Source organism: Salmo trutta, chromosome 32, assembly GCF_901001165.1.
Source record: "Salmo trutta chromosome 32, fSalTru1.1, whole genome shotgun sequence".
Taxonomy (NCBI): Eukaryota; Metazoa; Chordata; class Actinopteri; order Salmoniformes; family Salmonidae; genus Salmo; species Salmo trutta.
The window spans coordinates 33,117,219-33,133,873 of NC_042988.1; the positions used below are offsets into that span (position 1 = coordinate 33,117,219).

General features: G+C 44.5%; 1 protein-coding gene across 1 annotated transcript in view; it reads right to left on the reverse strand.

Moving 5' to 3' along the window:
- The window catches only part of LOC115171753 (nuclear GTPase SLIP-GC), a 54,351-nt gene extending 38,747 nt beyond the window's left edge, over nt 1–15,604 (reverse strand). The window contains exon 1 of the mRNA XM_029728865.1: nt 15,584–15,604. The gene's annotated coding sequence lies outside the window, so the exon portion shown is untranslated. The remainder of the gene's footprint in view (nt 1–15,583) is intronic.
- Nucleotides 15,605–16,655: the final 1,051 nt, after the last annotated feature.

A 16,655-nucleotide genomic window follows, 5' to 3' on the forward strand; every position in this document is an offset into this window, starting at 1 on the left:
TTCCTTTGTCTGCATGTTGAACGAGTGGATTTCTCAAATCGATGGCGCCAACTAAACTGACTTTTTGGGATATAAAGAAGGATTTTATCTAACAAAACGACCATGCATGTTATAGCTGGGACCCTTTGGATTGCAAGTCAGAGGAAGATTTTCAAAAAGTAAGTGATTATTTAATCGCTATTTGTAATTTTAGGAATCCTGTGCTGGTTGAAAAATATGTTGATGTGGGGCGCCATCCTCAAACAATCGCATGGCATGCTTTCACTGTAAGGCCTATTGTAAATCGGACAATGCAGTTAGATTAATAAGAATTTAAACTTTTAACCGATATAAGACACTTGTATGTAACTAGATGTTTAATATGACGGGACGCCTAGCCCTAAGAAGTTTAAGTTCAGGCATTCATTCCGAATGGTTAAGGTAAGGGTTAAGGTTTGGGATAAGCTTAAAACCTAGCAGTTGGATCGAACACGGCCATCCCCATCCCCATCCACATTGCCCAAGCAAAACCCAAGCCTACATGATGGTAATAGCACTCACCATTGCCCCTTGCGGACAGTTTTAATTAAGGTCTTCTAACGACGTCCGGCTTACCTGGACGGACTTCACATTTCGCAGGCAATCGTGAGCAACCTGGCTGGTTTTATAGGTTGTTTCTGGGCAGGACAGAACACAGTTGATCTATGAGTTGTCGTGGCTTCATAGATTCATAGTTTCTCAGTCATCTGGTTTCTCACCCTCGTGCCAGGCAGACAGAGGAGGGTTGAAGAGAGAATAGGAAAATACAGCTTTGAGGGTGAGGGCGAGAATAAACTGGCTTTTTACTGTTCTAATTACATTGTTAACCTGGTTATAATACCAATATGGCACCTCAGGGGTATGTGGTATATGGCCAATATACCACGGCTAAGGGGCTAAGGGCTGTGTCCAGGCACTCCGTTCTGCGTCGTGCATAAGAACAACCCTTTAGCTGTGGTACATCTATCTTTCTCTTTCTCTCTGCCTGTCTCTCTCCCTCTCTTGCTCTCACATACATACATACATACATGCAGACAGACAGACAGACAGACAGACAGACAGACAGACAGACAGACAGACAGACAGACAGACAGACAGACAGACGCACGTGCACACACACACACACTATCTAGTCAGTGATATAAAGTTAAGGGTCTGAGGAGCTGCACAAATACATTCATTCTAATATGACTAATACAATCATCAAAGACAACCAATACTTCATTGAAGACTCTGTAAATGGTAGAAATGTCCTCCTTTTAAAATTGTGGAATGCATGGTTATAAGATTACTGATCCTATGGCACCTCTACAACAAAGTATTGTAATTGTTTTGCTTTATTTTTGTGCGTCTACAACAATCTCCTTCAATCCTGGTCCCACCTCGCCCAGACAGGTAAATAATAACCACCACACAGGAGGTTACTGACAGCTCAAGAGGTGTGATTAGATATGCAGAAAAATATACATATTTTTTTACATAGATTTAAGCATTATGATTATGGCTCTAGATTGCAGGAAAAAGCTGTTCCAGGTGTTTAACATTTTTACATTTCACCAACTTCCAGACGGGTGACATGCTCTGAGGCGTCTGCATGGTCCTAAAGCACACAGTTGCAACTTTTTGTATCACAGTTCACTGATATCACTGCAAGGGGGACAAAAATGATTTTTTTGAATATGTGTGTGGGGGGGTTGTGCCCCTGCATATTGCCATGTGAAAGAGAGAAAAATGTGCAATTGTATAGCTATTCTATACATTTTGCAATGAGACTGACAGAATTTTTAAATGTTAAAGCAAATTTCCTGCTGTCACGTTTACTCCCACTCCCCCTCTCCAGCGCTCGACGCCGCTGGTCTACTAACCACCGGTCCTGGCAACCCATCATTACGCACACCTGCGCCTCATCATTAGGCACAACTGAATTTCATCACTTCCCTGATTACTTCCCCCTCTGTTGTCATCAGTCCTTATGTGTTATTGGTTTTTCTCTCACGTTTAGCACGCTTCCCATGTTTGTTCTTTTGTATCTGTTCAGTATTAAAACGCACCTTCTGCACCTGCTGTCTGACTCCGGCGTATACGTTACAGGTATTCTACACATTTTTGTCATGGCTTATGATGTGTTCATTGACTGAATATAAATATTGATTACACATTTATTTTACTTTGCTTACAAATCGTCCCGCTCCCAAATGTTATGCAAAATGTAGCTGAAGTTGTAACAAGCCTCTTGCGAGAGGGGGGTGTGTGTGGAATCAGGAGCAGGAGAGCAGATGGGTTCCAGTGAATCAAATGTTTTATTACAGGCGGTCCCAAAAGGCACAGCACAAAAGGCAACTGCACAAAATGTAGCCTCCACCCACAGGGATAGGAACAAAGTTCACACAGAGGCGAAACCTCGACTCCGAATACTAGCGAACACAAATGTCCACGGTAAAAACACATACCGCACAAAACGAAACAAAATCCCGTGGTGCAGGCAGGCACGCACCCCTTACCGTACTAAATAGTAACAATCCTGCAGCGGGGGAATATAAACCAACCGAATCAGATACAACTAGACACAGGTGTGAAAACCAGACAGTGCTAAACGAAAAAAGAAAATGGGATCGGTGGCAGCTAGTAGGCCGGCGACGACGACCGCCGAGCACCGCCCGAACAGGGAGAGGCGCCACCTTCGGTGGAAGTCGTGACAGAAGTCAAGTGTCGAATATATTTCTACCAGCATGTTAAATGTGCAACCAAAAGGAAAAAAATTCTAGACCACCTTTACTCCACAAACAGAGACGCGTACAAAGCTCTCCCTCGCCCTCCATTTGGCAAATCTCACCATAATTCTATCCTCCTGATTCCTGCTTACAAGCAAAAACTAAAGTAGGAAGAATCAGTGATTCGTCAAAAAGTGGTCAGATGAAGCAGATGCTAAGCTATAGGACTGTTTTGCTAGCACAGACTGGAATATGTACCAGGATTCTTCAAATGGCATTGAGGAGTGCACCACAGTCACTGGTGTCGTGTCTTTGGCATCATTAAACTGAAGACTTATTTTTATCAAATAAATTCTCTGTAATTATTATTACGTGATTAAACTAACTTAATCATGTAAATTTAATTAACTAGGAAGTCGGGGCACCAAGGTAAATATTAAGATTACAAAGTTATAATTTTCCTAATATAACTTTCAGATATTTTAATATCTGATCAATTAGTCTTCTAATTAATGAATTATTCTTTACCTCACGTTAGTCTCATTCCAAACGTCGTAAATTGTTGGTTATCTGCACAAACCCAGTCTTCACTATGAATCATCCATAAATCAATTGTCTTAAATAATTTATTTACTAACTAAATAATCACAGAAATGCATAAACAAACAAACAGTAGATATAGTTACAAGGAAATGATAGGGGATGTGCCCTAGTGGGCTAAACCGGCATGGCGGCTTGGTAGACAAAAAGGGAAGTGGGTGTAGACTGACAAAGGTGGGAATTACGCAAATGAATCACTACACACTTGATAATTCTAACAATTGAAATGCTAATCCTTTGCACATGAACGCTCACTCATTCGGGAATAATTGCAATCAATATATATATTTACGCTCAGTATGTCGTCGTGATCTCTGTTGGAAAGTTTGTTTCTGTTGGAGAGTTTGTCCGCCCTCTCTCTCTCTGCCATGGTTAGAATGGATAGTTCAGACTAACATTCACCAATGTTGTTATAGAATAGATGTTTCGGCGGTTGTTGGCCTTCACATTCACGGGTAAAAAATTCTAGCTGCAGACTAGAAATTAGTATTGAAGATTTGTTCTTATTCTCTTGGTATCGATAGTCTCAGAGTTTAACAACGTGGTATGGTTAAGAATTCAGCAATCTACTCAAACCTCGACTCAAGCCATCTCGGTTATCGAGGTAAGCTGGTCTGAAGATAAATTCCCAAGGTGGGGGTTATATTCGGAAGAGCAGAAAAGGGCTGTCCCATGATGCCAGATCAATGTCTGTGCTCAAGGGGCGGGCCTATGACTTAGTTGAACTCCAAAGGGAATTGGAGTTTCCTTCATTAAACAGTTTAAAATCACATTACATAATTTCACAAATAGTTGAATCTTTACTCATTCATTTTATACAACAATTAGATGCAAGTCTCACACAAGTCTCACACTTGTATAAACAGAGTTATGGTAATGTGCTGTATTGTCTCTCATGAGTTTCACAAAATTGTACAAAACGGACCAGTTCGTAGCTGGCTACTTCACCGACCGTTTATACATTCTCCAGAACATGAATATTGTTCAGTTCTCAAGTTCTGTGATGTGGAAGAAGTTCCTTTGTTCTCTCCATGAAAACTCCTCAAGGAATTTATGACCTGCCTAACAGAGCCTGTTGGTAGGGGGTGAGAGAGAGGGGGATGGTACTCACTATCCCCAAAGAGGGCAACGTCATGACACTGGCTTCACCAAAAAGTGCATCGATGACATCATCCCCACAGTGAGTGCACGTACATACCCCAACCGGAAGCCATGGATTACGGGAAACATCCGCACTGAGCTAAAGGGTAGAGCTGCCGCTTTCAAGGAGCAAGACTCTAACCCGGAAGCTTATAAGAAATCCCGCTATGCCCTCCAACAAACTATCGAACAGGACTAAGATACAGGACTAAGATCGAATCGTACTACACCGGCTCCGACGCTCGTCGAATGTGGCAGGGCTGGCAAACTGTTAGACTACAAAGGGAAGCGAGTCCCGAGCCGTCCAGTGACACAAGACTACCAGACGAGCTAAATTACTTCTATGCTCGCTTCGAGGCAACTAACACTGAAACATGCATCAGAGCATCAGCTCTTCCGGATGACTGTGTGATCACACTGTCCGTAGCCGATGAGAGTAAGACCTTTTAAACAGGTCAACATTCACAAGGCCGCAGGGCCAGATAGATTACTAGGACGTGTACTCCAAGCATGCACTGACCAACTGCCAAGTGTCTTCACTGACATTTCCAACCTGTTCCTGACTGAGTCTGTAATACCAACATGTTTCAAGCAGACCGCCGTAGTCCCTGTGCCCAAGAACACTAAGGTAACTGAAAGGAATTTTACAATATCTGTACATTATAGGAACACCTGTAATTACAATGATTCATGTTTTGCTTTGGCATGAGATTAAGAATCAGTGGTAGAGACTTTGTAAGTACATGAAGAGGTCAACTGTACAAAAGTCAGATGTCTGTGTTTGTGTGTTGACACTATACTTTCAGTTCCTGTTGATACTACAGTGAGGGAAAAAGTATTTGATCCCCTGCTGATTTCGTACATTTGCCCACTGACAAAGAAATGACCAGTCTATAATTTTAATGGTAGGTTTATTTGAACAGTGAGAGACAGAATAACAACAACAAAAATCCAGAAAAACGCATGTCAAAAATGTTATAAATTGATTTGCATTTTAATGAGGGAAATAAGTATTTGACCCCCTCTCATTCAGAAAGATTTCTGGCCATGTACCGTCAAATCTTGGGTGAGAACCTCCTTCCCTCAGCCAGGGCATTGAAAATGGGTCGTGGATGGGAATTCCAGCATGACAATGACCCAAAACACACGGCCAAGGCAACAAAGGAGTGGCTCAAGAAGAAACACATTAAGGTCCTGGAGTGGCCTAGCCAGTCTCCAGACCTTAATCCCATAGAAAATCTGTGGAGGGAGCTGAAGGTTTGAGTTGCCAAATGTCAGCCTCGAAACCTTAATGACTTGGAGAAGATCTGCAAAGAGGAGAGGGACAAAATCCCTTCTGAGATGTGTGCAAACCTGGTGGCCAACTACAAGAAACGTCTGACCTCTGTGATTGCCAACAAGGGTTTTGCCACCAAGTACTAAGTCATGTTTTGCAGAGGGGTCAAATACTTATTTCCCTCATTAAAATGCAAATCAATTTATAACATTTTTGACATGTGTTTTTCTGGATTCTTTTGTTGTTATTCTGTCTCTCACTGTTCAAATAAACCTACCATTAAAATTATAGACTGATCATTTCTTTGTCAGTGGGCAAACGTACAAAATCAGCAGGGGATCAAATACTTTTTTCCCTCACTATGTTCCAGTCTTACTTCTGCTAGGACATGGTAGCAATAGGAAGAAGAAGGATTTGGAAACTAACTGCAAATAACAATAAGCTGAACTCCGCCTAGCAGAGACATCTTTTTCTTTGTGTGGAAACTATACTTTCAGTTCCTGTTGATACTATGTTCCAGTCTTACTTCTGCTAGCACATGGTAGATAGGAGGAAGAATGATTGGGAAACTAACTGCAAATAACAATAAGCTGAACTCTGCCTAGCAGAGTCATCTTTGTCTGTGTGTGGAAACTATACTTTCAGTTCCTGTTGATACTATGTTCCAGTCTTACTTCTGCTAGGACATGGTAGCAATAGGAGGAAGAAGGATTTGGAAACTAACTGCAAATAACAATAAGCTGAACTCCTAGCAGAGACATCTTTGTCTGTGTGTGGAAACTATACTTTCAGTTCCTGTTGATACTATGTTCCAGTCTTACTTCTGCTAGCACATTTTATTATTATTTTTTTTTTCACCTTTATTTAACCAGGTAGGCAAGTTGAGAACAAGTTCTCATTTACAATTGCGATCTGGCCAAGATAAAGCAAAGCAGTTCGACAACATACAACAACACAGAGTTACACATGGAGTAAAACAACATACAATCAATGATACAGTAGACAAAAATAAGACTATATACAATGTGAGCAAATGATGTGAGATTAGGGAGGTAAAGGCAAAAAAAGGCCATGGTGGCAAAGTAAATAAAGTATAGCAAGTAAATCACTGGAATGGTAGAATTATAATTTGAAGAAAGTTCAAAGTTAAAATATAAATAATATGGTGCAAAGGAGCAAAATAATAAATAAAATAAATAAATACAGTAGGGGAAGAGGTAGTAGTTTGGGCTAAATTATAGATGGGCTATGTACAGGTGCAGTGATCTGGGAGCTGCTCTGATAGCTGGTGCTTAAAGCTAGTGAGGGAGATAAGTGTTTCCATGTTTCACATGGTAGATAGGAGGAAGAATGATTGGGAAACTAACTGCAAATAACAAAAAGCTGAACAAAAAGCTGAACTCCGCCTAGCAGAGACATCTTTGTATTAGCAACTTTTAATTATGAGCTTATATGGTATTGAAGTTAAGGGACATCACCCTGGGCGGGGTGATCCTCAGTCAGGGATAAATAGGGAAAACACCATATTTTGTGTTGAATGTCTAGCTTGCAAATTACTGTAAGTGTATACTCTGGGTTGCAATCCTTACTTAACAAACTGACCTCTGATCAAAGAAGTTTCCTGTGGTCACTTGTGTACACATAGGACAGAATTCCCTTACAATTCTCTGCCTAAATGACTACCGGCCCGTAGCACTCACGTCTGTAGGAATTAAGTGCTTTGAAAGGCTGGCCATGGCTCACATCAACACCATTATCCCAGAAACCCTAGACCCACTCCAATTTGCATACAACCCCAACAGATCCACAGATGATGCCATCTCTATTGCACTCCACACAGCCCTTTCCCACGTGGACAAAAGGAACACCTATGTGAGAAGGCTATTCATTTACGACAGCTCAATGTTCAACACCATAGTGCCCTCAAAGCTCATCACTAAGCTAAGGACCCTTGGACTAAAAGCCTCCCTCTGCAACTGGATCCTGAACTTCCTGACGGGCCAACCCCAGATGGTAAGGGTGAGTAACAACACATCCGCCACGCTGATCCTCAACACGGGGGCCCCTTAGGAGTGCTTGCTCAGTCCCCTCCTGTACTCCCTGTTCACTCTGACTGCATGGCCAGGCACGACTCCAACACCATCATTAAGTTTTCTGATGACACAACAGTACACCTACAAAGATGAGACAGCCTATAGGGAGGAGGTAAGAGACCTGGCCGTGTGGTGCCAGGACAACAACCTCTCCCTCAACATGATCAAGACAAAGGAGATGATTGTGGACTTAATACCATTTTTACAAAAAAGTGCAGATTTTTTCCCCTTCATATTTGTGACTCTAAAACGGTGACTCCGGTCATGCCGAACTAGCGACATTCTGGACAGGCCTAAAAAAAGATTTTAAGGAAGAGGAGGACCGAGCACGCCCCCATTCTCATCGACGGGGCTGTAGTGGAGCAGGTTGAGAGCTTCAAGTTCCTTGGTGTCCACATCACCAACAAACTATCATGGTCCAAACACACCAAGACAGTCGTGAAGCGGGCACGACAAAGCCTATTCCCCCTCAGGAGACTGAAAAGATTTGGCATGGGTCCTCAGATCCTCAAAAAGTTCTACAGCTGCACCATCGAGGGCATCCTGACTGGTTGTGTCACTGCCTGGTATGGCAACTGCTCGGCCTCCGACCGCAAGGCACTACATAGGGTAGTGCATCCAGCCCAGTACATCACTGGGGCCAAGCTTCCTGCTATCCAGGCCCTAAAATTGTCAAAGACTCCAGCCACTCTAGTCATAGACTGTTCTCTCTGTTACCGCACAGCAAGCGGTACCGGAGCGCCAAGTCTAGGTCCAAAAGACTTCTTAATAGCTTCTACCCTCAAGCCCTCGACTCCTGAACAGCTAATCAAATGGCTACGCAGACTATTTGCATTGCCCCCCCCTATTTTACACTGCTGCTACTCTCTGTCTATCTATGCATAGTCACTTTAATTCTACCTACATGTACATATTACCTCAATTACCTCGACTAACTGGTGCCCCCGCACATTAACTCTGTACCCCCTGTATATAGCCTCGCTATTGTTATTTACCTGCTGCTCTTTAATTACTTGTTACTTTTATTCTTATGTTTTTTACCTGTATTTTTTACTTAACACTTATTTTTCTTGAAACTGCATTGTTGGTAAGGGCTTGTAAGTAAGCATATGTTGTGTTGCTACCATGTTGTTGTCATGTTGTGTTGCTACCATGTTGTTGTCATGTGTTGCTACCATGCTGTGTTGTCATGTTTTGCTGCCTTGTTATGTTGTTGTCTTAGGTCTCTCTTTATGTAGTGTTGTGTCTCTCTTGTTGTGATGTGTGTTTTGTCCTATATTTATATTGTATTATTTAAAAAAATGTTTTATCCCAGGCCCCATGCCCGCAGGATGCCTTTTGCCTTTTGGTAGGCTGTCATTATAAATAAGAATTTGTTCTTAGCTGACTTGCCTAGTTAAATAAAGGTTAATTAAAATAAAACATTTCACTGTAAGGTCTACACCTGTTTTATTCGGCACGTGACAAATAAAATTAGATTTGATTTAGTATATTCCTCACTGTGGAAACAGTCGATGGGACTGGAAAACGGGTAATTTAGCTAACAATCATTGGTAGTGATAGGCGAAACCATTCTATTTAAATACTTCATGGCCAAATCAACTAAAATCCACTGAAATCACCTCGATATTCGGTTTGACCTTACTTAAAGGTGATTTGGCCATTTAAAAAAGTTTGTTTCTATTGTAGAACAGATTTGTAATATCTGTAAAACATAACTTACTCATTCTGCTACTAATTCAAGCTAACTTAATTCATGCTGCGGTCACGAATCCCACCGAAGGTGGCTCCCCTGCCTGCTCGGGCGGCGCTCGGCGGTCGTCGTCGCCGGCCTACTAGCTGCCGCTAATCCCTTTTTCCTTTTCTGTTGGTATGTCTGATTGTTTGCACCTGTTCCTTATTTGTGTATCTTGATTTGTGGTTATTTAAGCCTGTTTAGCCCGCCCAGGTTTGTGCGGGATTATTTTACGTCAGTGTACTTTTGTGATGTGCTGGCGATCTGCCTGATTTATTTTCTTTCCGGACTGTGTGCCCGTTGTGTATGGGTTGGTTACTTAGTTCACACGCCTGTTGTGTTGGCGTCGACCGTTGTCGTACCAGAGAAAAATAAATCAAATTTTTTCTTACCTCTGCTCTCTGCGCCTGACTCCTACCACCACTCCTAGCATTCGTGACAGAATCCCGCACCTGATTATGGAGTCAGCAGGAGCAGCCGCACCTCTTCTCCCATCAATGGAAGAAAGGGTCCTCCATCATACCAGCATTCTCCACCGGATCGGTTCAGCTATGGATCAGATGATGGAGAGGATGGACCGATGGGAGAGGAGTGGCCTCCCTACACGGCATCCCCAGCTCCTCTTCCCCCTCCACCTGCTACCCCTCCTCCAGCGTCCGGACCCGGGGCCCTACGCCTGGCTCTCCCCAGGGAGTACGATGGAGCGGCGGCTGGGTGCCAGGGGTTCCTGCTGCAGCTGGAGTTGTACCTGGCTACCGTTCGTCCGACTCCCTCGGGAGAGGAGAGCATGAGCGTCCTCGTCTCCTGCTTAACGGGTCGTGCCCTGGAGTGGGCCAACGCAGTGTGGTATGGCCCAGACTCGGCAAGGGATCACTACCCCGAGTTCACCCGCCGTTTCCGGGCCGTGTTCGACCAACCACCAGAAGGCCGGGCGGCGGGTGAACGGCTGTTCCACCTGCGGCAGGAGACGAGGAGCGCACAGGACGTTGCTCTGGAGTTCGGGACCTTGGCTGCTGGAGCGGGGTGGAACGACAGGGCCCTGATGGACCACTATCGGTGTAGCCTCCGGGAGGACGTCCGCCGGGAGCTAGCCTGTCGGGACACTACCCTCTCCCTGGATGAACTGATTGACATGTCCATTCGTCTCGACAACCTGCTGGCTGCCCGCGGGCGTCCAGACCGGGCCCTGTTGGTTCCACCTCCAGGCCCTCCAGCTCCCATCCCTATGGAGCTAGGGGGGGCCGCATCCAGGGGAACCAGAGGAGGATGCTCCTCCTGTACCCGGTGTGGTCGGAGAGGACACACTGCCGACCGGTGCTGGAGGAGCTCCTCTGGGAATTGGGATGGCAGGCAGGGCACTGCTCGTTCACCCCAGGTGAGTAAGCACCAACCTCACCCAGAGCTCCCTGTTGGTCATATGTTTGTACTTGTAACTTTCCCTGAGTTTTCTCCCTCTTTCCAGCATAAGGCGCTGGTCGATTCAGGTGCAGCTGGAAACTTTATCGATCGTGGGCTCGCGTTAAGGCTAGGGATTCCCCTGGTGTCGTTGGACCAACCTTTCTCCGTGCACTCCTTAGATAGCCGACCATTAGGGTCAGGGCTGGTCAGGGAGGCCACGGTGCCACTGGACATGGTAACGCAGGGGGATCATGGGGAACGGATTAGTCTCTTCCTTATTGATTCGCCTGCGTTTCCGGTGGTGCTGGGGATTCCCTGGCAGGCCAATCACAATCCTGATATTTCGTGGAAACAGGGGACTCTCAGAGGGTGGTCAGAGGAGTGTTCAGGCAGGTGTAAAGGAGTTTCCATCGGTGCGACGACGGTGGAGAGTCCAGACCAGGTTTCCACTGTGCGCATTCCCTCTGAATATGCCGATTTGGCTATCGCCTTCTGTAAAAAGAGGGCGACCCGATTACCACCTCATCAACGAGGGGATTGCATGATAAACCTCCAGGTAAACGCTACACTTCCCAGGAGTCACGTGTACCCATTGTCACAAGAGGAAACGCTGGCTATGGAGACAAATGTCACGGAATCTCTGAGACAGGGGTACATTCGGCCCTCCATGTCACCCGTCTCCTCGAGTTTCTTTTTCGTGAAGAAAAAGGATGGAGGTCTGCGTCCGTGCGTTGATTATCGAGGTCTAAATTCCATCACAGTAGGGTTTAGATACCCACTACCTCTCATCGCTACGGCGGTGGAATCATTTCACGGAGTACGTTTTTTCACAAAACTGGATCTCAGGATCGCGTACAATCTGGTGCGTATCCGGGGAGGAGACGAGTGGAAAACCGCGTTTAGTACCACATCGGGCCACTATGAGTACCTCGTCATGCCGTATGGGTTAAAGAATGCTCCAGCCGTGTTTCAAGCCTTTGTCGACGAGATTCTCAGGGACCTGCACGGGCAGGGTGTGGTGGTGTATATTGATGACATCCTGATCTATTCCGCCACACGCGCCGCGCATGTATCCCTGGTGCGCAAGGGGAACCTGAGGGGAAAGTACTGGTGGCCCACCTTGGAAAAGGACGTGCGGTTTTATGTTTCCTCCTGCTCGGTGTGCGCTCAGAGCAAGGCTCCTCGACATCTGCCTAGAGGGAAATTACAGCCCCTCCCCGTTCCACAGTGGCCGTGGTCACACTTGTCAGTGGACTTCCTCACCGACCTTCCCTTATCTCAGGGGAACACCACAATCCTGGTCGTTGGGGATCGGTTCTCGAAGTCCTGCCGTCTCATCCCGTTGCCCGGTCTCCCTACGGCTCTGCAGACTGCGGAGGCCCTGTTTACCCATGTCTTCCGGCACTACGGGGTGCCCGAGGACATCGTTTCGGATCGGGGTCCCCAGTTCACGTCCAGAGTTTGGAGGGCGTTCATGGAACGGTTGGGGGTCTCGGTCAGCCTGACCTCGGGTTTCCACCCCGAGAGTAATGGGCAGGTGAAGAGAGTGAACCAAGAGGTGGGTAGGTTTCTAAGGACGTATTGCTGGGACCGGCCCAGGGAGTGGGCGAGATACGTCCCATGGGCAGAGGTAGCCCAAAACTCCCTCCGTCACTCATCAACCAATATGTCACCGATTCAGTGCGTGTTGGGCTACCAGCCGGTCCTGGCTCCATGGCACCAGAGCCAGACCGAGGCTCCTGCGGTGGAGGAGTGGGTGCAGCGCTCGAAGGACACTTGGAGAGCCGTCCATGACGCACTCACTAAGGCAAGTGGACGGCAGAAGAAGAGCGCTGACCAGCACCGCAGTGAGACCCCTGTGTTTGCACCAGGGGATCGAGTCTGGCTCTCGGCTCGAAACCTACCCCTCCACTTGCCCTGCCGGAAGCTGGGCTCGTGGTGTGTTGGGCCGTTTAAAGTCCTGAGGAGGATAAACGAGGTGTGTTACCGGTTACAGCTTCCATCTTACTACCGTATTAACCCCTAGTTTCATGTGTCTCTCCTCAGGCCGGTGGTGGCTGGTCCCATGCAGGAAGGTGAGGTGCCGGAGGTCCCTCCACCCCCTCTGGACATTGGGGGGTCCTAGAACGTCTGGACTCCAGACGTCGGGTGGGGGGCCTACAGTACCTCGTCAACTGGGAGGGGTACGGCGCGGAGGAGAGGTGCTGGGTACCAAGGAAGGACATTTTGGACCCTTCACTACTGAGGGATTTCCACCGCCTTCATGGGGATCGCCCTGCACCTCGTCCTCCGGGTCGCCCTCGAGGCCGGTGGCAGCGCGCTGCGGGAGCCGCGCGTCAGGAGGGGGGTACTGTCACGAATCCCACCGAAGATGGCTCCCCTGCCTGCTCGGGCGGCGCTCGGCGGTTGTTGTCGCCGGCCTACTAGCCGCCGCTGATCCCTTTTTCCTTTTCTGTTGATATGTCTGATTGTTTGTACCTGTTCCTTATTTGTGTATCTTGATTTGTGTTTATTTAAGCCTGTTTAGCCCGCCCAGGTTTGTGCGGGATTATTTTATGTCAGTGTGCTTTTTGGATGTGCTGGCGATCTGCCTGATTTATTTTCTTTCCGGACTGTGTGCCCGTTGTGTATGGGTTGGTCACTTAGTTCACACGCCTGTTGTGTTGGCGTCGACCGCTGTCGTACCAGAGAAAAATAAATCAATTTTTCTCTTACCTCTGCTCTCTGCGCCTGACTCCTACCACCACTCCTAGCATTCGTGACAGCTGCCACTTATTTGAAATAAAAAAGTTGCAAATGTCTTACATTACTTTTCCTTATCTCATTTGCAGTAATGTTAGCATTCAATTATCATTATTATTTGGAAACGGTATATTGACGATATTTTTGTTCTATGGAGGGGTGATGCAGAACTGCTCCATGCGTTTTATGCTTTTCTTAACTCCTTAACTCTCAAATCTAAACATTTGAGATTTACTATGCAATCTGATACACGTCAAATCAGTTTTCTTGATCTTCTGATCTTGTGTGAAGATAATGTTTTATACACTGATCTTTACAGGAAACCTACTGATCGTAACAGTTTGTTGAGGGCTGATAGTTGTCACCCACTTCCCTTGAAAAATAGTTTGCCCTACAGCCAATTCTGTCGAATCAAAAGAATTTGTATTAAACAATCAGATTTCGACAGAAATATGTCTGAGACTCAGGATAAGTTCAAGGAGGGGGGGTACAAAAATGATCAGATTAATATTGCCATTGAGAAAATTCAAAACAAAACGAGACATGACCTTTTTCAAGGTCAGTCTCGCAAAAAGACGCATTCTTGCGTTCTCACTACCCGCTATTCAAAGTGCTCTGAACAAATTAAAGGAATCGTTCACAAACATTGGCACATTCTGAAATATGATGATAGCCTCGGTAATGTGTTTTCTGATCTTCCCCTGGTCGTATTCTCGCGGGGCAGAAATCTCAGAGACCAATTGGTACACTCTGATTTACCACCCCAAGATATTCCTGAACAACGCCTATTTGCGCCCATACTGGATGGAAATTACAAGTGTAATGAATGTGCTCAATGCAATGGCACTTATAAATGTAGATCCTTCAAACACCCCCAAACAGGGAAATCTATCCCAATTAAAGGTGTTATTACGTGTTCCACTAAGGCAGTTATTTATCTTATAACTTGTCCCTGTGGTAAAAATTATGTGGGTAAAACAAAGCGTGAATTAAAAGTACGTATCTCAGAGCACCGTAGCACCATTAGGTGCAAAAACTTGACTTACCCAGTTGCGGCCCACTTTTTGGAAGCAAACCATTCGATTTCGTCTCTGCGTTATATTGGCATCGAACATGTCACTCTCCCGAGGAGAGGGGGTGACCATGATAATTTATTGTTAAAACGAGAGGCTGCCTGGATCTTTAATTTAAAGACCCTTGCTCCCTTCAGTCTCAACATAGACTTTGATCTGAAGCCATTCTTGTGATTATTGTGATTTGAAAACATTGTAATTGTTTGTTAGATACATTTTAGACTACAAATGCAGTGATCGTATGTTATCCATTTGTTTGTCTTTTTGTATGTTCTTTGTATACCATTTTTTTTAAATATTTGAGTTAACCAATGATATTAGGCCACACTTGGCCATGATTACAAACACCTGTGTGTCTCTTGACACTATAAATGACTCATCTCGCAGTGTTTGTGATGATACCCTGATGAAGACAGCTTCGCTGTCGAAACGTTGGTTATTAAATTGTTGCATCTGAGCTCTTAGAGTGTGCGGCTTTCCTTTATTTTCTAGTGTTCTGCTCCGCTAGCCAGCACCTCGCCTTTATAGGTGTGCGTTTCTTTTTTCTAGAGCATTCAATTATCACCTTACAAGATCTGAATCAAAACCCTTGGTAAACCCTCATTTAATATCATTTATTTTAATGCTGCTACTTATTTAAAGCAATTTCAGGCATTTCTAAGCAGTTCAGAAACCTATTTCATGAGGAAATTGAAATGACCTATTAATTGTCTTTCCTGTAAATGAGCCCACATTGATCAACTAAGAGTTTACCGTGAAATGTTTGGAAAGTAAAAAAAAAAAATGCTGATACTTACCACATAAAGGCATTATTCTGCAAATGTATTCTGTGCTACTTACTCAGCTCTCTACAGCAAGCAAATACATTGAACATACTGAACAATGTATGTGGCGTTGAATAAAGGAGTACAGCAGTATGGGTGTGGCTGTTCTTTGACATGTTCTGACTGGTTTTCATATTCAAGGTACAAAAAAACACCTCAGTGTGGTAGCCAATCTAACCCTAATTTCCCCTCTATAAAATAGAATGACCTTGCTCAGTATATTACTGTGATTGAGCAATAGTGCTTAAACTAATTTAAACAAAAAAAAATCCTGTCATACAATATCTTTGGCTTTATTCAACTACATCATTTCTTGGCTGTAACATGTTCATGTAAAAAAATGTCATGTTTCAAGCTAATGGTTTTAGCGGAAAAATGATATTTTTCTGAAAGTTTAAGAAAATAGCTTTCTTGCATCTTTTATTGTGTTTTTAAACATAATAATAATAAGTGTCGCCAAAACTGAAAGTTATTTTGCAGTTTTCTACTTCAGTATGGAAAAAATAATATGATACAAAACAATTATACCACACCGGCACCATTAGAAATGGTCTATTAAAATAGTTAAGAAGTGAACATAGTTTTACACACACAATGTAATAACACACTTTTCAAAACATAACAAGAAGAAGAGAACCTTTGGGATCAACATTTTCAATACAGTGTTTATTTCCAGTCTTGTGAAATGTTGAACATGGACAACATTTTCCTTAACAACAGTTGCAAACATACAGTGCCTACTGTAAGAAATATAATTACAAAGAAACATGGTGAAGGGTGCAAGTAAAGAGTCACTCCTAATGTATGTACTAATCAATCACACCTCACCTTTAAACTGTGTCAAAGCAAAATACAGTAGGCCTAAACACTGTTTTAACAATCATGTTGGAATAATGGAGCACCTGCTGTGTGTGGAGCACCAGTTTAGGCTAGTTCTCTGTCACAACTGAATTCAACATTATTTAGTTGGGTTTATTTGTTCATAAAAAGTGTGAAAGGGTCTAAATAATCTAAGGTCCAGGCACTCAGGTGGGTTTTAATATTA